At 43.2% G+C, this 24,881-nt stretch overlaps 1 protein-coding gene across 36 annotated transcripts in view; it reads left to right on the top strand.

Annotated features, from left to right (window-relative positions):
* PPFIBP1 (PPFIA binding protein 1) overlaps window positions 1-24,881 on the top strand; it is a 110,992-nt gene that overhangs the window by 24,814 nt on the left and 61,297 nt on the right. For 26 of the 36 annotated variants that reach the window (XM_083812793.1, XM_083812801.1, XM_083812803.1 and 23 more), the window contains one exon: window positions 5,570-5,645. The exons of 6 other annotated variants lie outside the window; for them this stretch is intronic. The gene's annotated coding sequence lies outside the window, so the exon portion shown is untranslated. Of the gene's footprint in view, window positions 1-5,569; window positions 5,646-7,191; window positions 7,284-24,881 lie in introns of those variants that run through there. 4 more of the 36 variants (XM_083812813.1, XM_083812809.1, XM_083812787.1 and 1 more) reach the window with 2 other exon arrangements.

Here is a 24,881-nt window from a genome sequence, read left to right as displayed (position 1 = left end):
TTCTTCGCTGACTCACAAGATTATAAATATTATTTATAATGATCCCAGAAATTGTTTATTTGCTGTGGCAGTTGGCGATGTTATCCATATCCTCCAGTGCTGGTATGTTGATTCAGTGACATTTGTGTTTGTGCATTGTTCAGATTTACCATTGGGTGGTAGAAAATGTTGCTGTATGATGTTGCAGCTGCTTGGGTCGCCGGGGTTAATGATGTGGTTAGTTTGCTTGGGTCCCTTAGTTTTCACTTTAGGTTTCTACATGTGCCAAACCTCCAGTTTTGGATCAAAACTTTGTTTTTAAACTCAAGGCTGGTTCCTGCAGACTGGACAAGCACTATTTGGGTTTCAGTTGTGGGTACAGTAATAACCAAAATCAGATTGGTTTGTTAATGTGGATGCTGTGTGTTTTTGTGTGCATCAAAAGATGTGCAGCCTTCCAGAAACGAAAAATAAAGATGAGAGCTGGAACATCTGCATTTTTACATGTTCTGTGTAAGTGTGGCTCGCCTGTCCCCCTGTTAGTAAGAGATCTGTTACATGGTCTGCAACAGCTGGGAAATGTATCTGGGGAGAGGGTGATTTATATGTGAGAGATATTGGGTGTTGATGGGTGGTATTTGGCGTGGATAGGTGATGTATATGAATGGGGGAAAATTATCCAAGCTTTAGCCCCAATTAATGTAATTCAGGTTCAAACTAGACTTTGCTGAAAGGCCTTTTCCAAAAATTTGTACCGTTACCATACCAAAGTAAAAGACAGGCATCAAGGACTTTTTCCCATGGAAAATAGTAGGTCCCCAAAGCATTCGGACTGTTACTGTTTCTTCATTGCTTTGCTGCTTGACTTCAGATCCCTCTCCCACCTTTCCAAGGCAAAATGACGACTGGATGTGATCAGCTTGCATTGGTGACTTCCTTAGAAATGTATGTTATTCATATTCCTTCATAAATTTTTGAGTCAAGTATGTAGTAGTTTTGATCCATTCCTTAAAGAGAAAAGGGACAGGAAAAAAAAAGGACAAATGTTCTGTTGACACAGAGAAAAGGTGGAGTTCAAAAGGATCAAATATGCTTCTTAGGAAAGAATCTTCTCAGAGTAAGTCTTAAAAAAAAAAAGTTGCTGTTCTACAACCTCTCTATGTAACAACCATTGTAAGCTAGGTATTTGCCATAGGAAAGGCTGAAAGTTCTGCAGAAGTAACTCCTAACGTATTTAGATCTGTTGGAAGCTGAAGAGTCAGCTTGCAGAAATGCCCGTGCAGGTCTGGACGAGCAGGAGCCGTGTCTGTGCAGGAGCATTCTGCCGGCCGCTTCGTAAGCCCACGTAAAGCTGCAGCTTGGCCAAGCTGCTGCAACTGCCCCCAGGCTTTCAGAAAGATGTCCCGGCCTCAGCTGGATGGTCAGGCTCTCCTGGGAGACTTGAAGAAACACTTGATCAAGTTTTGTTGCCCAAAGGTGTGTGTGTGGGGGGAGACAAAGGATGGACCAAGGAGGCTGCTTCTTGGCAGAGGAGGCTTCTGCTTGGTACCTCTTCTCCTGGCAGGCTTGTGCAGAAAGGGCTGGCTCTCCGGAGAGATCCAAGCAATATGACTTTGAGAAAGCAGAAACTTTCGCAACCCCCTCTGGAGGGATAAGAGGTCAGGATGTGTGCAGAGCTGTTTACAGCTGGGGAAGCATTGGCTGTTGTCAGATGTTTCCTGGAGAAGCAACCGTGCTGCTTCAAGCTGTGAGCTCAGTATGTTACAGGCAGTGTTCTCTCCCATCACAGTGCAGAAAGGCTTGTTTGAATATTCCCAACGGATTTCAGGAAACACTCCTTGTCTGTGAAACTTTGGCCACCATGTCTTACACTGTCCCCTGCTGCAGGCTGAGCTTTGCTGCATGGCTGATGCTGTCCTCAGCAGCCACACCTGTTCTGCCCAGGTCCCTGGCTTCTGTCTGATTTGTTGGTGCTGAAAGAGCCCTGTCCATAGCCTTGATAATAACCTGCTGCATCAGCCTCACCACATCCTCAAGGTGTAAGTGGTCCAAGCGGTCAGCAATCACAAAGCCTTATTGGCTTGAGCAAGGCTGGCCCTTTTATTCAATTCAGGCACGTGTGTGTAGGAAGCTTAGCTCATCAAGAGCTTTGGGGCCTGAGGGGGTGGTGGGAGATGTTTAAATGCAAGCTGCTTTGAGTTCTGTTGCCTGTAGAAGATGTCACCCGGTTTTCTTTAAAATGTACAAAGATAGGAAGAATGTCATAGCAGCTTTTTAATTTAAACGCAAACACGCAGACATAAAGTGAGTGTGTGGGAAGGAAGAGTGATTTGAATTGTGCTGTGATTACTTGGGTCCCATGTTACAGAGGCATTTTTAGTAGAAAGGAGGGGATCTTTCAGATCTTGTAACTCAAAGTCCTTCTTTCCTTGATCAGAACTGATTAGGCAAAGCTGATCTTTATTTTTATCTGGTAAAGAACATATGTAAATCAGATTATTTGCTTGCAGTACGCTGGATTGCATTTTTCCAAAATATTCCTGAAGCAGAGCTTCTAGTAGGTACAAAGAAAAAGAGACAGTGCTGCTGCTTTTCTGTTAAGCCATGGCCCTAAATACAGTGCAACATGTAAATATTTCAGATAGTAAACATGGGATCGTGTCCCTTTTAAATCCACCCAGTATGTAATTGCATGCAATTCTGCTTCCTTAATTTGAAAAAGAAATGGACGGCTAATGCAGGAAACCTTTGGTTGGCAAGGTAAAATATTGCTGTTGAACATTTGAGACTGTAGGATTAGGATTTATATTTTCTTCCTGATTAAGAGATTACAGTCTGAAAAGAACAAAAAAATTTGGATCTTGCACCTCTCATGTTTTGCCTTTATTTACATTTGTCTTGCAATACCGTTGCTTCCTGGTAATATTAGAAAGGTTCCTCCAGGGCAATTGTCTTTTACATTGGTCTCTGCAAGAAAGCAAGAAAACCTTCTATTTCACCTGTTTTGCATGGTCCTGCAGATATTAAATGATCATTCCTTAAAATTGCCTCTTGATTATGAATGTGGTTTTCTGGGAGGTTGTTCTTCGGTACTGAAACTGAACTTACATTGAACTCAGTGTCCGTGGAGAGCTGAGGCCTTGCTGTTGAGGCTGGAGAGCTTGTCACACAGACAAGTCTGCCCGCGTGCCCTCTGGTTGGGCTGTCATGCATGCGCTTATTGCACGTGATGTCAGAGCAGCTATTTTTTCTTGGGGGTTCTTGGGTGATAATTCAAGCCAGAGAAACTCCTCCCTTTTTCCAGAAGTCCTGTTTTTCACTCAGTGTCCCTGGACTACAGCCTTCCCGGGATGGTGATGCAGGTTGCAAAGTAAAGCCCCCTGGATCTCTGCGCCCTCTGCAGCCAGGAAAAGCAGGGGGTTGAATGAAATTTGAGGAAGGAAGGAAGAAAGGAAAAAAGTAGATTGTATAGACTGTTTTCCTAGTAGCCTTCAAGACAGATGAATCCTTCTGTTAGGAGCTCCCCATGTGGTGCATAAGGTAGTTAGTCCACTTGTGAGAAAAGCATGCAAGGTTTTCCTGTTCTCATTAGGTAGTGAGTGACCGTGCTGCTTGCTAGGGGTGTGGGCTGAGTTTGTGCAACTCTTTACTCGGTTGAGAAGGAAATGACTAAAACTTTCTGTCCAACCACAGTAACAAAGAACATCTTTGATTTACCAAAATAGTCATGGTAAGGAGACTTGGGATTAGCTGCTCGAGTCTTGAAGCGAGCACTGCCGGTGCTCCGGGTGGGAAAGAGCGAAGCAACCTGAGGTCTGCGCTCAGGGCAGTGTGACTTGCCCTGCCTCGAAGAGGGGCTTGCGAATCCCTGCCAGGCAGCTTCGTGCCAAGAAGCAGCCAGGACTGCCCTGTGCTGAAAAGCCCTTTGCGCTGCAGAAGACAGGATCTTTCCCGTCTGCCCGAGTGCTGCTTTTGGGGTCCTCACAGCCCAGGAATCTCGAAGATCCCATTCATTTGTGAGCCTTGTGTGGCTTAGCTGGAGCTGAGTATTTGGAATGGAGAGGAGAAGCTCCATCTAATGATAGGTTTCCCATTTCAACCCATGGTATTACTTTCGGCAGACCTACAATAACACTGTTAATTAACTTTTTTTCCCTGGCTTTGTAGTTTTGTGCGTGACATACTGCAGTACCCTTTATAGAAACCTCAAATATTTTTCTTTCCCTGCCTACCAGGTTTTGTCTCTCTTTCCCTCTGACAGATTTTTTTTTTCCTGTGTTGCACAGGATATAATTATTCTGTTGCAGTAGCCTGAGGCCCCGGTCCTGTGATGGTCTGCTCGCACAGACTTACACATCCCTGTCCTTTATGTCCTGTGTAAATCTTGTTCCTGGTGCTTTTGTCTGATCTAGTTTAAAATACTGCTCCAAGAAGCAATGAACACCCAGTCATTCGTGTGCCCTGAGACTGCTTATTCTACAACTTGGTATTTAGACCTGAAATTGCATCTTTTCTGTGCCCATCTCCCATACATATTTGGGCTGAATTCTCCCTGTTTTGTTCACACCTTCTGGATATTTACAGTTGGTCTTTGTTGCCCCAAGTCAACTACTTAGTCTGACTTTTTAGTCTTTTTTCTTTTTTTTGAGCTTAGTGTTTGCATTCTGATCATGTTGCTTGCTTGTCCTGAACTTCTGCCAACTTGGCAATACCCATTCTTGCTCTTGGCACGATTTCTGTCCTGAGAGCAGTATCTCAGCATGCCAGGGCAGTGTCCCAGGTGGGATGCACCAGTCATAACTAGAAGAATTACTGACTTTTTTCTTCTGAGTGATGCATGGTACATTTATAGCAGTGCTCCTGGTTGTTTTGGTCCTTCTACCATCAGTACTTCACTGAGCACTCATATTTGAGTTAGATTTTTATGTCTCTTTTAATGGGAGCTCATGTAATTGCCTAGGTTTGGAACTATTTTGTTTTTGGTCTAGAGTTTTATTTCACAAACTTCCCTTTGCATTTCACATTTGAAATTTATGTAGAACCTTCTCCCAGAACAATTTTGTCAAGCTTCCCCCACAAAATAGCTTTAGACGTGTGTATCCTTTGTGGTGGTGGGAAGGAGCTGTGGGGTTGGTTCGGTACTCTGTGCTGCACTGGCTTCCTCTGGCTTTTCTTCGCACTCAGATCTCTGGACATCCAACTCTGTGGGGTGCTTGGGATTTTTAGAGGTTGCAGTAGTGAGAAGAAAGTCTTTTCAAGTAGTCATTCACCTTTGCTTTGTGTTATACAGGTGTGATCAGCTGGGGAGGTGGGGGGGCAGGCACAGACCAACCATTTAATGTACAAAAACCGAGAGAGGATGTTGCTGGGTATTACCAGGAATAAACAAGCTCATTTCCTGTTTTTACATCAGTTGTCATCCTTTAATTTCTTGGTACTGTTTTGTTTTTTTTTTTTTAAATGCTGTTATGTATGTCATCCACTGTGCTTCCTGTGTCCTATGTCACTTTATCATCAATTTTTGTAAGATATCACCGTTAAGTCTCCTTAGACTTTGTAGCAATTAATTAAATTCTTTTTCTCTTTTCAGTGTCAGAAGTTTATATGGATCAGTGTTATTGGCTCTAGAGTGACAGGGGAGATCAACATTAAGTCTGCTCGCCTGGGTGAGTAGCCTTGCCTGGATGACTAACCTAATGGCTCACTCCTCACTATAGATGTCTCTAACATCTACATATCTGCTGGGTTTTTTTGTTGTTGTTGAGAACTTACACAACAGCTCCTATAGGCTTTTATTTCAAATGATATTATGCTGCATTGCAGCTTCCAGCAGGAGTTGTAGATAAATGTCATGCTACTTCTGCTTGTGTAAATATTCATTTATTTGGTATCTTTTAAAGGGTAGTCATCACTTACACAGTCTGAACTGCTGTTTAGGTCCAGGGAAGCTTTCCACAATTTAAAGACAAATTTCAAGGCTTTCAAGTTTTAGCGTGGACCATGGCAAGGTAGTAAAGTATATTTTGGTTATCCAAGAAATAAAACTGAAATGACCGCTGGAGTCATTCTTGCTGCATACAGTGGGCTAAACAAGCAGTGCCAGTGCTTCAGTAGGGGGCCCGCTGTGCTTGCCATGCCTGCGTGACATGGCTGTGCTGTGCATGTGCAGTTAATCTGACTCGGCAGGTCTATGGCAATGTGCAGAGAAACTGCCTAGGGCTTTCAGATTACTGTGGCAAGTTTATGTGGAAACACATTTGACAGAATAGACTATCTGTTGCATTAGCTCTTGGAAATGGCCCGGTTTAGTAGACTTCAAGGTGTGGCATTTTGCATTCAGTCTAGACTGATTTGATCCAAGTAGCCTAGTGCATGTCAGAGCTGGCAGTCTTGTTTTGGGGATGGTTATCCCTTATCTACCTTGTTTTGGATATTACAGTGCGATCTAGCAATATAAAGGGCTTGAGGCTCCTAAATTCCAGCTGGCTCTTCTCTGAGAGAGCTGGGTTGAGTTGCTGCATCCACACTTCAGCCGTGCATTCCATGGCTGGGCTACACTCACCGTGTACCACCGCCTCTGAGGTCCCAGCTGGTGGCTGGGCCTCTCCTTTTGACTGGTGCTGTTGCTGTGTTTCACACCCTGTACATCTGCTTGCGAAGACCAATGTCCACTAGTACATAGCATCCTTCACCTTGGCTTGCTACTCTTCAATTGCCTGCAGTGTGTGGGGACTGGCATCTCATTCGAGGTATTTTCCCTCTTCCTGGGTCTCTGACCTTTCCCACACTGCATGTGAGCTCTCTCTTGGGTCCACAAGCTGCCCGGAGCCTTGCATGAGACCTGGAAAGAAGTGGATATTGCACCGTGTTTCCAGGAACCCTAAAATCCAGCACTAAAAGCTTTTATTTCCCAGGCGTTTAATCAGTGATTTGATGGTTCCAGGAGCGGTTATCACCTATTGTCCTACTATCCTGGTCACATTTCTTTAATTTTATTGCTGCTTATCAGAGTTGCTGGCAATGCACTCCAGCTGGCCTGGTGCTCCAGCTGGATTTGAATGGGTCATGGCTGTAAAAACATCATTAAAAGCCTGACATTGGCTGGCTGCCTCATTCTGCTGGATGTGTGTTTGGAGATTTTCAGTCTGCTGACATCACCATGTGAACGTCTTGCCTTTGTTGGACATCTCTGCATCCTCACTTTTCAGATGCTGTGCCGATTTCCCTTCCCCAGGAGTAGCCAGAATTACTGGGACTTAAATCTTTCATCCTACCTGTCACTTGTGCTGTTGCTCTGGGAAGAGGTGTGTGTCTGTATCCATCTCAGGTGCTCTTGATCCTCCTTTCTACATTCCTGCAGCTCGAGTACTGGTGTGTTTCTGCTGTTTGGAGGCTTTCTGCTTGAGCTAGACCCATTTCTCTCAACAGTCTGTCTGAAAAGCTGGAACGGATTTCTCCTGCTGCTATTTGCTTTCACCATCAAATAAGTAAATAAAAGCCTCTCCTAATACGACATCCCAAAATCCTTCTGACTTGGCACTGGCAGGAATGGCAGGCTGTGCTACAGGCTGCTGCCTGCTGCTCCGAACGGGGCAGGTAAACAACGGGTTTCCCACTGCACTGCCCCACATTCAGCCCCTGATGTCTCTGCTCATCCATGCACCAATGTGTTTTGGGTGAGGTTTCAGTGTCACACATTCCCATCCTGTTATTCCCAAGCATGCATTCATGTTAAACATGGTACTGATGGCCTTTACGTAGCCCTTAGTATGGCAGCGTGTATAAATAATCTGGAAAAGATAAATGCTTTTCAATAAGTCTTAGCGGGCAGAGCTGCTTTGGTGTGGTGCCATGAAGATATTATTCCCAAGTAGCCAGACTAAATCACAGTCCCTGCGGCTGCTGCTCTTTCCTTGCGCATTCTCTGCAGGTTTTTGGGTACCTCCTTGCTCTGCCAGTTCCTGGGGCTGCTCTGAGTCAGTCTGCCTGGGGCGGCAGCATATTGTCTACAAGTTCAAAAGTGAGATGGAGTGTGCAGAGGTCCATCGGGGCCAGGGAATGGGGCAGGCATAGGGCATGGAGGGCAGGGATGCTGCCTTCACGTTACCCAAGACAGCTGCATACCAAAGGGTGCAGTGCAAGATAAAGTCCCTCGTTTGTAGGAAAAGTGGCCCCTTTCCCAAACCCAGTGTGTTATCCAAGCGGTACCAGGGCATGAAAGGACGTGGAGATGCTGATGAAGGAAGGCCATATTTTTGCTGCTAGGTTCAGTATGGGTTAAGCCCCTGAATCTATTAATTTATTTTTGAGTTAACATTTTGCTTGTGAGAATGACGCCCCCGCCCTCATAAGCCCTTCATATGAAAAATGAACCTCAGGCCGGAGGGAATGGGGAAGGAGTGTGTCACCCCTGGCATGTGGTGATGGGTAAAGGAGGCAGGTTTTTTTTTTCTGGCTTTTACTTTTTTTTTCCATCCATTTCTTCCAGGAGGAAATATTGCTGCTTACAGAAGGCAGTTTGTGTTTTTGTGCCTTTACTCTGACATTTTATGCGATGTGGTTTGGGTAATGTTAAAGTAACTTAACGTTATGTTTACTCACAGTACTGCTGGCAGCTCTCTAATATACGTAAATATCTCTACAGAGAGAAAGGGAGTTGTATTTATCCGTAAATAGTTAGCATACTGCCCTGTTTATCTTGCATGTGACCTCTCTGTTGCACAGGGTCTTTCCCTGCCTCACCCCACCTGCTCCTTTTTACTTACTTGACTTTCCCAGTCCTGACAATTGCTTTATATTCAGAAAATATAAATTCATCCCCCACAAAGCTTTCAAATATAATTTTATTTCTTCCTTCTCTGAGAAATTCTTCTTGCTCTCTTCAAGACTGAGAATGTATATTTTCCCTGTTTATTTGGGCACGCTTATTTTGTCTGTAGAAACTTGGTCAAATGATGTTTCTTTATGTGAATTTATAATCCTGTGAGGTTTGTGTATTGAGAATAATCTTTCTGAGCTGAAAGAAGATTGTCCAATCTGTTTTAAGATGTCCCACTTTCTGAGTATTGCATCTCGTTAGGAATACGGCTGGCTGTTTGCATGGCTTTTTTCTTTCCTTCAGTACCTTGGGGGAGAAAATATCTCATTGCATCATGGTAATAATACTTGGTACTTTGTTTCTGCCTTCAAAGAACTATACAGTTACGAATTAAGTAATTTCTGTAACATTGTGTAGCAGTTTATAATCATTATTTGCCCCATTTTAGGGATGGGGAATGTGAGCAAGAATTCAAGTGACCTTAGGCTGTGAGAGGAGAAACAAAATCAACCAGAGTACCCAGCTCCCTGACTTGTACTAGAGTAGCACCACACCTTTCTTGTTTAAATTAAAAAAAAAAAAAAGAGAAATAAAAGTTTGATTCCCATCAACAACAAAAGGAAAGGGAGAGATGTTTATCTTTAATCATCTTGCCTAACCTTGTTAACTACTTAGTTAAGCGCAGCAGTTGTTGGTGGTAGTTTTTTGTTCCTTTTTTTTAAAATAAAAATATAAAAAACGTTGTTTGATGTGGCTGTCGCATCGCAGCGTGTGGTTGGAGGTATGCAAGGAGATGTCTGGAGTTTATGAAGCTGAAGTGGCGTGTGAACTGCCGGGGTTGGTGCGGAGGGAAGAGGGCATTCACTGCTGGTTGGGCAATCTCTCTCTGTTCCTGCCCTCCTGTTCCCCTCAACCCAGGAGCAGTGGAAACCTTTTCTGTAGTAGTTGAAAGTATTTTTTCCTCTTGTTTGCCAGCGGAGGCTGGGATGGGAAAAGTGAAGCATCGTAGATGGGGGTTGTGTTATTGCACAGCGAGTACAGAAAATAATCCTTGCCTCGCCTGCCACGTGCCATGCTGGGATTTTTGTTTTCCCCTTGTGGGCTCAAGTGAAAGTTGTTAGCTCAGGGTGGTATCTGGGACGTTATGGAGCAGTCCTGCATGTTATTGTCACAATATTGATAAATTCAGTTAAAACTCCTCCCCCTCCCTGAATTTTGATTTTTTTTATGAAATCTAGAAAAGGTACTTTGGAGTTCTGGTCAGCAGTGGAACAGTTTAGCCCCTTTGGGGAGGACAGATAATCGGCTTATTGAAAAGCAGCTTGGTGCAGAGGAATGGAAACCATGTGAAGAATTTCATCTTTCTTTGGAAAATTTCTTGGCTGCTCCTCCACAGGTTTCCAATGTTCCCTGTCCACCTTCAGACTGGCTTCAGATGTCTTGTTTGATAAACTTTCTGATTAAAGTCTTGCATGACTGATTTCAAGCAACTTTATTCTGGGCATGCCCTGCTAGTAAAGGTGGTGGGGAATGCAGCTGTCTTCAGCCATGTGCTCTATCTGTGAATGCAAAACTGCCAAGCCTTTTTAGGGGCTCAAGATTTAACTCCAAGAATATATTTAGTTTTCTGTTTTGGATGAGCGGGACAGATATCCTGATGCCTTAGATGAGATCTGCAATGACAGACAGCGGCACCCAGGTATTGCAGCCAGTATTTTTTTTTCTTTCCCTTTGCTGGGAGAGAGGTTGGAGTCTTGTTTTGAGCTTCTACAATCACATCTGTGTTGGAGTGTGCTTGCAGCACCTCTCCTGAAGGCATCATGGGGCTGGTCACATGGGAACGTAACAGTTTTGGATCTGGCCTGTACTCATGTCTTGCTGGTACCTCACTTGTACATGCTCCCTTCCAGCACTGAGCAGAGCTGTCCATTGCCATGGCATGCTCACAGGGCTCCCATTTCATCCGGTGTTTCACATGATGCCCAAATTCCTGATTACTTGTCAGCTGACCTTTTCGAGGAACTGAATGTGGTTTATCCTGAATCTGGATGTTTCTCCCTCGCTGGGCTTGGAGAGCCCTCAGGGTTGGGTTGGGACCTGAACTTTGCAGCAGAGCAGCTGGTATGCAGGCTTTCACTCACTCTTCACTTGCAGTGTGTGTGCTTGTGTTTGTTGTCTTCATGGCGTCTCTTTGTTATCTGACAACTTCTCTCCCTAGACTTGGATTTCAGTTGCTTCAGCAGCTCAGCATGTGGGGAGCTGTGTGCTTGCCTAGAGCTGTTTTGTTCGTGAGATAGCTTTTTTTTTTTTTTTTAACTCTTTGACATGTTCAGGGCAAGTTGCTTGGGTCTTGCTGATAATCCTTACCAAAGAAATTTTTGGCAATACTTTAGTATCTCTGAGTGTTGATTAGGTATTTGAAATTAAAAGAGGGAGGGAGCTACTTGACTATCCAGATGCTTCTTCCTTCTCTTTTTTCCCCTGCAGTGTAAATTCACCAAAACCCAGGTAATTTCTCAGCTGTGAGAAGAGAACTGTTTCCTTCAGCTCAGCAGAGCCGTGAGAGCTCAGTGCTCACATGGCCCTTTGCATCGGCTGCTCCTTGGGGCACCATCACTCCAAGATCCAACGCAGGAGCTGAAGAGGACTTTTCCTGCTGTCTCCTGCTTGAGGCTGCAGTTTGCAGTTGTGCCAAGCATGAGAACTGAGGAGTGGTTTGTTTTTGTGTTGTTTTTTTTTTTTCCATTCATGTTTCCTCCCAACTGTTTCTAAGCAGTAAAGAGAAAGGAGAAGCTGTCAGATATCATGGGTTGTGATTACAAATCACAAATATCATTGGCATGCAATGGAGTAGGAACAAAGCATGGAAAAGGAAAGTGGGAGAGGGGTCATCAGGTTGAGCAGAAGGAAAGAAGCAGTGGGAGATGGCAGCCAGAAGGTGACTTGAAGGAGGGATAAAATTGTGGTCATTGGGAAATGGAAGGCAGTGGGTACCTGAGCCAGTGTGGTTCCCCACAGTGAACTTGATTACTGTCAGTCCTTGTTTTACTTGCATAGCCAAGAAGTTCTAGTCTGAAATAACATAAGTGAACACAGGATATTTCGTAACTGTTAAGAGCTTAAAATTGCAACTTCTATGTTAAACTTGTCTGTCCAGCTGCCCATATCCCCACACCCTCACAGGCAAGCCTTGCCTTATAGCTCAACTTTTTGACTATTCATTCTTACAGTTTTACTTGGAGTGGGATTTCTCCGCTAATGTAACTCTGGGACTTGGGTTTGTTTTAGGAAATGGCAAGAGTTTTTGTGACAAGTGATTATCTTTATGGCAAAACTGAGTGGTGAGAGTGGACATAAGGTAAGACAGGACCTCGGGAAGGAGCTCGCTCCACTGATGGCATGTCTCACCAGCGACAATGGCAGTAGTGACAGTGTGGGTCATACTGGTTAAAAGGAGAGATGGGCCTAAGCAGGAGCTATGTGTTGAATATCCCTGAGCCATCTCAACTTGTTTAAGGGAGGTTCAGATCCATATGGCATAAAATTGATGTTTGTCTCGGGTCTGCTTATCTCCCTGCCAGCACATGCATGCATGCTTATTTGAAACAAACAAAATCCCAGATGTTCTCTTATCTGAAAACCAGAGATTCACCTGAAATTGTTTTTTCAAGACATGAGAGCTTTTTGGGTAAAGCTGTCTGTCTGCAAGCATTTTCAAGGACTCATCACACTTTGAAATCATGGTATTAAAATAATTGCCTTTGAAATGCAGGGAGGGTCATGTGCCCTACATCAGAAATTCCTCTTAGTACTTATTAATCTAGCATGTAAATGTCATGGCTTACATCCACAGGGTGTTTGTATTGAATTTTTAGCTGTATCAGTGTCTCTTACTCTTCAGAATAAATGCCATATAATCTGGTTATGAGCAATACTATTAATTTAGTTACCAAAAATAGGACATAGACAGATCTGAGTTACTGCAAGCAGGAGAGCAAATAACCTTGCTTCATGAGGGGAGTTCAAATTCAATCGAATCGTCTAGTGTTCGATATAATGAATGGTAAGAGACAGAGAATTCAGTCTGTTTCATTGGGGTAGCACAACAATTGCTGTATTTTTCTCTTCTCTTTGGCTTCTCTGAAGGCCTGATTCTCCTCTGTCTCACCTCTGTTATACCTGTACTGGGGAGTATAAAGAGCGGTTAGGTTGGGAAACATCCTTTTTTCTTCCCTCCACCCCACATCCCCTTCCCCCAGTAGGTCAGTGCACACTGATTTGAGGTATATAAAGCAGTAGGAACTCAGGCTTATCCCCCACCACAAAGCCCCTGGTTTCAGGCAGAAGGAATTGTTCCTCAGAGCCCTACAAGTGCAGCACTGATGAGGACACAATATGCACTTTGGGAGCAGAATCATCCTTACTCTGCAGCTGAGCATCATCCAAGAGGCTTGAACACTTGAAACACCTTCATCACTTAACCAAGCCACCAGTCTATACCTGGAGGGGGTCATCAAGATGCTGGGGCTTTTACCAAATAATGTTTTCTTTTCTCATGCATTTGGCAGCCCTGAATCACTGAGTAATTTTTGTTGAATTTTCTATATGGACTCAAGATAAGTGATAACAGCAGTTCTATGTAACCTTAAGTAAATCTTACCTAAAAATATCCTGATAAAGTAGTTGCTTTTCAGTGTAGTCATGGTGTCATACTTAACCAGAGTAATCTGAAGCAAGATTGGTTTTGATGAAAATGAATGTGTCTTTGTGGCAGATTTGATTTGAGTTTTTAACTTTTGTTTCGCTTGAGTACCAACAGACATTCCTTGGTGGCTGTGCTCTGATAGTCCTTTTAAATGGAGAAGGAAGAATGACCACGATGACCTGGATGCTTATGGGGACTTGGTCCTGTTCAGTTTGTGGCAGAGATCATGTCTGGTGGCTCATGGACTAAAGTGAGTCAATTTGAGGAGAGCTATTATTTCACCATGGACCTTATTAACAGAGTGCTGATGTTACTGAAAGCACCCACAGGTTGTACAGAGCTAGCAAGATCTTTACTTAGAGGTCCTGTTTTGGCCAGTTAGTCAAACAGGCACCCAGTGTTAAGCATGTACCCAGTACCACTGACTTCTGGAGTATTAGGAGCATGCATATTGTCAAATGTGGGTTTATGCAACTTGCTGATCTCAGGTCTTGGTGGGTCTTGCTGAAAGGATCCTGTGCTGCCAGAGAGATTGTCTCTGTTCCAAGCTGTGGTTCAGCTAGGCTGTCAATCCAATACAGGGGGACCAGACTGTAAACACTGTGAAATGCCGATGTGGTATAAAGCCACTTAGCTGATAAGAAGCTGCTCAAAATATTTTGAAAGTTGAATTCTGCTCTGGGAGTGGGCAGCCACTCCTGGCTGTGCTCATAAGGGTCGGTGCCAGAGGTGTTTTGGCTGGTTTGCCTGCCGGTCTTGCTGCTGAGCAAGACTTGATGTCAAGACTTGATGCAACACCCTGGGTGTTGTGCTGCCTGAGGTCCACCAGGCAATGACAGTGGTGAAGCAGCCTTGGTGGTCATGCATCTGGGCAGTTAACAATCATCTCCTGTCCACACGAAGATAGAAAATAGCCTTGTGCATCCCATCAGGTGCTGCAGCATTGTGGGGAAAATGAAAAACTAACTGATGGCTGCTCTAGTGCCCTTCGTATCTGCTCCAGGCTCACAGTAGGGGATGAAAATGTTTCAGGTGGAGGATGTCACACTCTGCCACATCTCTGGCTATCTGGGGGGATGGCCTTGTTGACTGTCAATGTTTTAGACCCAAGTCTTGCAATGGTGCAAAGGTGGTCTGTACTTGCCAGCTTCCAAGTTTTCATAGGAGCCTCTTTGTGGGTTTGGTGCTTTTCTGTGCAAAACCTTGGCATGGATTTCTGTTATTGCTGTCTTTCCTTTTCTCCTTCTGCTTCTGATCCTTCTCAGTACATCAGTTTAGTACTGTTTACTACTTTCTTTGCAGATTTGGTCACATTCAGAAGTTAATATATTTGCGTCCTATGAATAGATGATCTGGCCTTGCCCTTATGTGCATGTTCTGTATCTTGGACTCATCTTAGCCTGTCTCATCTGCATGGCCCACATTGTGCAAATAAAGGGCTCTTCACATAGGGACTGTATGCAGCTGTGTTCGTATTTGTAAGAGCTCTACCAGGCTCCAAGCGGTGCCACAGCACTCTGGGCAGAGCAGTAGAAGCAGCAACGTGCACAGAGCAGTGAGAACATGGTATAATGTGCTTTGGATGGTCCCCATGAGTGCTCGTCTGGGTCAGATGTCTGGTGCCACAGGCTTTTTGGGCTGCCAGGGTCTCATGTTAAGATTATGCTTCCCTGTTGAGTGGGGTGTCTGTCAGACAGTAATAATCCTCTGTCATTAAAGGTAGGGATAGCACTGCTCTGAGTAACTGAAATAACTGCCTGTTGGGAGGATGGAAAAGAGAAGCCTACCAATGCTGCTACATCAGGAGAAACCATTAATGTAGACAGTTATGATGGCAAGAAACCATGTTACATACATGACAAGTAGTAGTAATGGACATGGCTGTCTCTTTTAATGTTCCTAGTATCTGAGAAGTTGTCAACATCTGTTAATTTCTGCTACTGCAAAATAAGTAGACAGTTCTGAGGTTTGCATTATTAAGAGTTCAGTTGTGTGTAATTTACGATGTATTATGACAGCTGAAGTGAATGCCATGATCCACACCGTGGAGATATGGCTGAATTACTATCTCGTCTCTTACCTAGAACAAGTTTGGAGCCTTGCTTATGTTACAGTAGGAGAGGAACCCCGTGCAGTGCTGTTGCTGTCGCTAAGTATTGCATATGGCTCTTTGGAGCGCTGCACAGTGCTGGGTTGCTGGCCAGCAGCCACACCAACTTCTTGGGATCTCATCAGGTCTTGCAAGCAGAGAAGCGCCAGGCTGGGCCACACTCCTTGGACGAGAAACCTGCAAGGTACACAGACACCGGAGATGTCCATGTGGTGCCGTATGTGTTCTGGCACGTATGCAGTGTGTTTCTCTTTTTTTAAATTGTGACTTGGTGTTGTCATGCTTCATGAAAGCCATGTGTTAGTTTTTAGTGTTAGTAGGAAATAACATTTGATTCTCCTCTCCCCCCACTGTGCTAAATGATTGGAAGATGAGTTGCTTGAGATCTGCTGACAGGTAGAGTGTTGATTACGCATAAGATACCCATTGCTCAGCCACAGGTTGAGTACCCATCCACGCTAAGTGTGGCCTTGGTAGCAGTGTGGAGATTCCCAGACGCTATTTCTACGTGCAGCACCGTCTTTCTCCCTGCTGCTGAGAAGATCCCCTGCAGTCATCTCCACCATGATGACTTGCTAAGGGGTGATTGCACAGGCAGATGACCAAATGCTTTCCTTGGATGGGCCAACCCATTGAAATAGCAGTAAAGGCAAAGTGACAGGACTCCCAGCTCAGGTGGGCAACTTTTAGTCTAAGCCCTTCAGGGTAAATGTGGTCTAGCTAAGGTGTTTCTTGTGATTTAATACCCAGTTTACTTAATCTTTATGCCTGTCTTCAGCAAGGTTACCTCTCCTGAGCTGGGCAGCTGGAATTAGGAAAATACTGTATTTCTTTTTGTTGTTGCCAGATTGTTGTGTAGACGTTCAATTGTCATCTCCCCCTAAACTGGAAATTTTGTGCTTGGACCACTCCGCTGTAGCATTGGGAAAAGCCTTCGTATGCAAAGCTGGCATCAAAGTCCACAGGCTCCTTCTCCTTAAACAGAGAAGTTTTTTTATAAACCATAAGCAACTCTTCCTTGAATAGCATTTAAATAGGTTTGCAGAAGCTTCAAAATGGGCACAAATGTGTCAGAAATGTGGCTGAATATTGGCATTTACTTCACTGATAGCTAATCCTTGGCTGAGGAAAATGGAATAGCATTTAAGCAGTTGTCTTGTTCATGTTATTTCCCCAATTCTTTCTTTAGGCACAATAATGCAATGCAGGCAATTAAAACCCTACTTATTTGAAGGTTTTCAATTAGCTGGCATTACTTCTTCAGATCTTACAATCTGTAAAATAGAGCTATCTCTTGATACAACTTCATCTTGTATAGCACTGTACTTTATTTTTAAAGACAATTTAAATGGAATATGGGGGGGGGGGGGGGGGGACACGGACACAACAAACCAGAGCACAGAAATGGCAAATCAGTATTTGTGGCATTTCTCAGAAGCTACTTAGGATTATCTCCTTAAAAAGGCAGACTCTTTTGCCTGCAAGTCAAGTAGAAGAGCAAGAACTGATATTTTAATAAAATATTATTGAAGGCCTGAATGCATTTATGATCCTTGAGACATTTACAGGAAACAAAAGCTTGTTATTCAGAACTGTCAAAAATTTTAACAAAGGGCAAAAAGCAAATCTGAGAGGCCAGCTGCATGGTTCATATACCTCCAGTTCCAAAGTTCTGGTTATTACCACGTTGAGACACCTGATCCCCGCCAGATTTTTTTCTTTTAATGAATATACCCATGACATTTTTCAGTTTGATGTTGTATGTTGAACTAGAATTTAGATAAACTGGAGTGGTGATTGCCATTTTTCATTGTTAAACATACGGCCAGATGAACTCTCTTCCAAAAATTTATCAACAGTTGACTAAAAGTGGGACCACAGCTTTCTCAAAAATCTGCCATGTGAGCAATGCATTTGTTTTAATGTATTTTCACTGAATTGGGAATTCTTCTGGATGTTTTCCCTCTCTCACTTCCCAGCATCAGGGAGTTTGGGCTTCTGTCAAAGACTTCTAAATTTAGCGTGAAAATGGCATTGGAAAAGTTGGGAGATCCAAAGATAGTTTGCTGGGTAAGGCCAGTAACAGCAGGAATAGTGCAGAACATATTATTGTCCCACTTTGGAGGGCACTACTTTGGCATTTCTATAAACTTGTGTTGAAGGCAACAAATTTAATGTTGTTGCTGTATTTTCTACTCGGATTGTATTGCAGTATGTCTTATGCTCAGATCAGAAGAAAACCCTTTTTTTTTTTTAGTTTCTTATCTTCACTATTTTTTAAGGCAAGACGTGTTCCAATAGGGAGAATTATTTCTCAGTGGAAAATAATATAATGAAACTATATTTGTAAAAGCTTTAACAGCAGTAATCTTGCACTTAGATACATAACTTTCAAGTGTTCCTTGTACTTATGTGGATTTCCAGCAACTTCAGCAGGGCTTACTGTTGAACTTGCAGCTTATTTGTACACAGTATATATCTTCAATTGATCGAGTGAGACTGTTTCCTTGGGTAAAGCAGGTAAATTGTACAGTGAATTGGAGGAGCAGACAACTTTTGCAAACTTGAGTGCACAGTTGCAGTGGCTGGCCTTAGAAGTTTGTCCTAGAATAGTCTTCGTGTTGTAGCATTCAAGTTAGAGCTTTCTGTGGTCTTCCTTTTTAGACTTCATGTTCAAAACTTGGTAATAACAGCATTTTTTCAGTAACACAATATTTCTAGGGTATTTCAGTCCTTCAGAACTGTAGTATACCAATGGTGAGCATGTTGATATTGATGCATTGAAATTCATTTGCCAAAGTGACAGAATTTACCAATGAAGCCTGAACGTATACTAAGTAAAATATCATGGTAGTTATGGTTAAGCAAAACCTTGACTTGAATGAATCCACCTACCGAAGTGGCAGAGTTTCATGCTGTGAGGAGGGCAATTGCTGCAGGAAGTAGTACTTCTGTAAAATAACACGTTTGTAGTGCTGCTGGAGGGGTGAGGACAGCGGCAGAGCTTTTTTGTGAGCAGCTCAGCACAATTCCGATGTGGAGCTGCCCTGGGTCATGGCAATATTGAGAAAGTGACATTATTTGTTTGCTTCTGTTTTTGTTTTGTTTTGTTTGACCTGGTAATAGATAGTGAGGACAACTTCTAGAACCTTCTTTTTTTCAGCTGGTCCAGTGAGGTTCTTGGCTGAGGCACGAAAATCTGGTTATATTTTGTTGTGTCTTGCCAGCCACACCCTTCCCCATTCACTGAGAAATTCAGCAGTGTTTTGGGAGTCCTGCTGAGTTCTCCCCCATGTCTATAAAGAAAATTGTTGAAGATGATCAGCTCACACCTGTTAAACTTCATAATGGACCTCTGCTTTTCCCATAAACAGCTTCTTCCCTCCAGTGGCCTTTGTGGTCTGGGCACTGCCATTGATTACAAACACTCTCTTGATGTCAGCAAGACTGTTTGCATCCTGCAGGTTAAACCTGCACTACTCCCTTGGACCAGGATCTTCAGCCACAGGATGGACTGGGGCTGTACTGTGGTTCTATTTGACCTTTGATACCTGAAGAAATCCTTGTTGGGCAGCTGGTATAGTGAGAATCTTCGTATAGTTAGTATATGCTTTCTGTTAGACTGAGTCATACCCCCCACCCAAAGGTTGTGAAAATGTGAAATGCTTTTATTGTCTCCTTCTTTTAGGAGGAGATGTTTAATTTGATTTGTATGTAAGAAGGAAAACTTTGAAGTGTCATTGAAATACAAAGGGAAAATACTTCAAAGAAATGTAACATTTAAAGTGTATCTGATCCCTCAAGGATTTTGAAGCTTTATCTTGAGAATAGGCGTTCAGGGGCACATTTGTATGGAAATACTAGGACTGATTAATTCATCCAAAATATTTTGGGTGTTGCCAGTCAGCATCCATTGAATTATTCTATACTAGTTTTAACTTTACATCTTGGCAGACTAGCAGTCCTATGTTCATCTGTCTATGTTGCTGATATCCATCACTCAGAAGTTAATACAGAGTCTGACAGGGAAACCAAAGCATGATGCTGCTATGGTGTGAGACTTGTTCAGTATTGTTACCCCAATGCACAGCAGAGATCGCTGGATACAATCAAATAAAGCTCCCCAAATTTCTGATTTGCGTGGGTTGCTCTGCTAGGGTATGGGCATGGTGGTCTGTGGAAGATGACGCGGTGTGCACAGAGCTTGTGCCACTCCTGTTTGATGGTGGATTACACATTTCTAATAAGTGTCTTCAACTGTGGGAGAGTTCACATCTTGAGCTGTGATTTTTACTTAACTCCTGTAAAAACATGCCCAGTTGTGCTGGAGCAGAGGGTGGTGGCTTTTCCTTTTGGCAAACGGATTCTGGCATCAGCATTTTAATTGCAGGAATTATCCTAGCAGTTCCCAGAGCTCAAGGGTGTGTGTGAGGAGCTAACTAGATGTGTATAAATCATGGCTAGGCAGAACTTTAAATACTGGATGCATGGTTCTGTCCTTGTTACCTTCTGTTACAGTGAGGTTTCAGAAAGTTAGAAAAACATGAAGTTTCCCAAGAACCACTTTTTACCAATACAGTGGTGCAGTTACTTCTGGTCTTTTTATGTTATAAAAACAAATTTTATTTAAAATAGTTTTAAATTACTCATTATTTTTCAAGTTTTATTTTAATTGTATCTGTAGGTTGAGTGAAGGATGGGAGAAAGGAAACAGTTAAGCCACCTAAGCTATTTTTTTTAGTATTGCAGATTTTAAGAAAACAGGTGATCCAGCTCTCCCCCGTCCACATCCCTCCCATGCCTTATGATATTGCATCCTTCCATGCCTTATGATATTGCATTTCAAATGAGCGGCTTTGTATGTTCAGACTGGGTATTCACAGATCACATCAAACTTCCTTCAGCAACCATGTGGTTCAAATGTTTGTGGTGTTTTTTTTTGTTTTGTTTTGTTTTTTCCATTTTCTTAATGAAAACTAGGGTCCTGGTGGAATTACTTCTCTGTAAGATCTTGAGTTTAGGGAGAAATCAGATATTGCAAGGTTTGTGGTAGAACAGGCTTTCCAACAGTCTGTGAACCTGACTGGCATATCACAGTTGTAGACTGGCACAAACACATTACAGGTATGTAACGATGGAGAGTGGCACGTGACTATTCCTGTGCTGTTATTGTATGATTTAACCACACCTAGGTTTGCATCAGACTCGCTGACTTGGATTGTGGCACCGCTGGCTGGGGCAGCACGGGGTGACGCATGTGCTAACCCGTGTGCTGCTTATGTGGTTTGCTGAGACAACTTAGACTGCTCTGGGGATCCAAATCAGGTGGTTTATAGGTATATCGTCACTGTGCTTCTGTGATAGGATTGTGAACTGGCCTGTACCGCTCTTAAAAGTTATCTTGTTCTACGTTTTAGCATTTTATAGCCATGTCTACTAAAGGCAGACTACTAAGCCTACGTTAGTAAGGTCAGTAATAAAGCACAGTGTATTGCTCTATCTAATAAAACAGGCATTTTCCATTGTTCTATACAATCAAAAAAGAGTTGTTTCATACTTAGCAGGTGATCTGTAGCAAGTGAACTTGGTCTCATACACTTTTTTTAACCACACGAGGAGGACATTAATTCTTAAAACCTTCAGATGAGAAACCTCAAAGACTTGTGCTGCTGTGTATTGTCCACCTCACAGCAAAGCACTTCCTGGTGAGGCCAGTCAGGACAGCGTGCCCGTCCCCTCATCTTGGGGCAGTCGGAGAACTCGTGCCGAACTCCTTTGCTAAAACAAATAATTATTGAAGCTAGTATTAAATAAGCAATGACAGCTTGTGATGCGTGCATCCACGTATTTTTGATAACTTTGCCTACTTCAATAGAGTGGTGACAGCCTAAAGGACAGCATTGGCTCTTACTGCTGCTGGTTCTGCATTAGAATTTTCTAGTTTTGTCAGCACCGCAAACAGCCTTGAATTTCATGATCTGAGATTGTTCAGGAGGCAATACGAACAGCCCACAATCTTGTTTACTCCATGCTGTGCTCCTTTGCTGGATGTGTGCGATGCTTTTCCTTCTGGTCTGCACCCTCTCCCCTTCAACTCCTTGCATTGCCTCCAAGAGACCGATGGCTGAACCAGACAGCAGGGGGGAAGTGCTGGTGGCTCGTGGCATTTGAGCAGTAAAGCTTGCAAGACTTTTCAGAACACGTTTGTAGAGATTTTTCTCTTAAATTACACTTTTGCAGGTGAGAATAGCTGGTTCAAGGTAATACACTCTGAACTGAGCTGGTGCACCAGAAAGAAGGTTGCTCTCTGCTGGGCTGGGGGGTACCGCGTGGCCTCCCTTCTCTGCTTGTACACTCAGCACAGTATGGAGCAGTAAGGGAAAGGTAGCCAGGTAGGACAGAGCCAGCATGCTTCTCTGGAAGCTGATAGTACTGCCGTCATCCTGTTGACTTGTCATCATAGAGTGCACACTGCTGCCTGTATCAGCCCTACCATTACAGCATCTTCACGTTCTCCATCTGCTCAGTGCCTCCTTCCTTATCAGTGTTTGGTATGTTGCCTCCCCACCATGTTATGTCATGGGGATTATTTTCCCACAGAGTTAATGATGCTTTTCCATCACTGTTGCATTTCCTTTTGTACGTACATTCTGGTTGTTTCCCGTTTCCCTTGCTTTTGCAACCATGCCATGAGCTTTTCAAGTTTTAATGGCCCCACCTGGAACAGGTCACTTGTCCCCCTAAACTCCCTTTTCTATGATCAGGCTGACTGATGAAATTCAGCCAACTGTTTCTCTTGTGGGCAACCCCCCCCTCAAATTTTGTAGGTACCTTGTTCTTGGCTCTTGCAGATAGCAGGTTTACTCCATCAGTAACCTTGTCATCCTGTAGAAGTCTAGATGGGTTTGTCTCAGCCACAGATTTGTCCTGGTTGGGCATCAAAAATGCATCAATGCAATCATGTCCTAAGTTTCTCACTGCTAAGATTTTTCTCCATCTTGTAAGTTGAATTTCACCCTGTTGTTAAGCCAGCAAGTTCTGCTCATCTCGCTGGTGGGGCCATCAGTGACAGATAGGATATTTCTCCCTCCTCCATATGCAGAGAGGCTTGTCTATGGAATTGAGAAGGAGAAAGCTCCAAGGCTTTCTCTCTTGCTGGAGGAAGCAGAAGCAAGTCATAGTTTCTTCTGCCACCTCTTTTTCTCAGTTTCCCTCCTCTTCCTGCTGCAGAAGAAAGGGAAGACAGTAGGGCTGGGACCAGTTGTTTTTTTTTTCATTCCCTCTTTCTGCAAAAGTCACACCTCTGGCTTCGTGACAACCTGTTGCCTCTCTCCACCTTGCTGGTGAAAGCCGTCCTACCCTTCAGTATCACCCATACCCCATGTCCACGTTATCCCCGGACAAGCATTAGGCAGGGTTAACAACAGCATATGGCTCCTTAAAATTGCACTGTGATAATAGGGTTGGGGGGGGGGGTGCTTGTTCGTTTGCTGCTCATCAACGTGGCATTCAGAAGAGAGGAGAGCCTTTGCTTCCTCAGTGATGTGAATAAACATGCAAGTTTTAGGATACACGTATAGCATGTGAACTGCTCATGTCTTTTGCAAGCTGAGAGTTAATTCAAAATTCAAGATCTGTTTTGAAACACACAGTTCCTGCATCTGATATTTCAGTAAATCTCCAAAGTAGAAGGTTCTTTTTTAATAGTGATTAAGGTCATGTGCTGCCTAAAGCAGGTTGCCTGGGCGCAGAGTCTCTCATATTCCTCAGTGTGCTACCTGAAAACAAGCTATTGGCAAAGCTCCATTGTGAGGTCTTGGCAAAGGGCTGTAGTGTAGGAGAAAAGAAAATGCAAGGTCCACATGTTTTTGAGGTGCGACTCAAAAACTGTAACTGTTGAATGTGAAAATACTAATATAGGTAAACATTTTATTTATTTTCTGAGCTTTCAGTGATTGGTGCACTGTACTTTCGCTTTATGCAGTGACAATGCTGAAACTGTGCATCTAGAAGGTCTGAAATCAAATCCTAGACCTGAAGGTCCAAAATGTAAAGCCAAACACTATCAAATCTGGAAGTTTGTGAATTTGGTACTTGGAATCAGCCCATTAAAAGAAGGAGGTGTGTGAGCTCTGAAATCGGATCTAAACCTGGGTTTATGTTGTGGATTTGGTGGTTCTTAAGGTATTTTGAAGAACTACTGTTTGAACTTTTGATCAACAGTGCCTTTTTTGTTTCATAGCCTGTGTAGCCATGGCATGTCAATAACGTGTTGATGGGGAATGTGAGGCATTTCCTTGCTTGCAGTAGTAGTCTCAGAGAGATGAATGAATATCTCAATTGTTTTTCTAATCAGTGGACCCAAGAAAAATGTGAGAAAAATACATACTGATTTCTCAAACTCTCTACCATGAATAGTGGAAATGATTTACTAAACAGCTAACCAGTAAAACACAAACAGCCTAAATTTTTTTTTTGTAAGCCTCCATTTGACCCTGGATTACTTGTGCGTAAATAGTTAAAACAAGTCTAAGCAGTGTTTACAGGCAGGTCTTTGCATGATGCATCTTTGCAGGTAAGGTGCTGCTGCCTGGACTGGGGCTGTGGCATGCAGAGAGCGCAGAGCTAACTTGTGCATCGTGAAATGAAGTAACCGTCATATGCTGTGCTTTCTAAATTCCATTCCATTGCAACAAAAAAAGAGCTGCTAGAGTACAGGGTGGCAGAGACAAGCACCCACAATGATTTCAGTGCTGCAGACCAAATTAAATAGTTTGGCTTGTAATTGGATATGAATCTAAGCCATAAACCTTGACTCTTAGACTTTGGGTGTTTACATAAGCTGTTTGCTGTGTATATGTCTCTGTCAGAGTATCTGAAGGATACTTATCTTGTCAAGGCTTAGCTTTTGCACCACTTACAATGTATTTTACAAATTTTAAGGCGAAGTGCAGAAGAATATATGTGACTAAGCTGGTTGGTACTAAAGTTGTTGCATGGTTTGAGGTAAGTTTTTCCCAAGTGTAAACAATTATATCTTGGAAAGACTTTTGTGCTTCATGCTATTAAAATAGTTTAAAGCCTTTTCTATGGCTTGATACTTTTTATCTTAGGATATATCTTACGTACTGTGGGAAAGGCTTTCTGCCTTAGTGTGCTTCCAATAATTTTTATCAGTTAAAGGAAATAAATAACGACTGTTGGATAATAAAGAAATAATGAAATTCAGGGAATAAAGGAAGATCTGGAGTTAGGAAACAGGGTCATTT

The sequence above is a fragment of the Anser anser genome (assembly GCF_964211835.1).
Source record: "Anser anser genome assembly, chromosome: 1".
Classification (NCBI taxonomy): domain Eukaryota; kingdom Metazoa; phylum Chordata; class Aves; order Anseriformes; family Anatidae; genus Anser; species Anser anser.
Note: the sequence above shows the minus strand (reverse complement) of the source record. Positions and strands in the feature narration are given on the sequence as shown.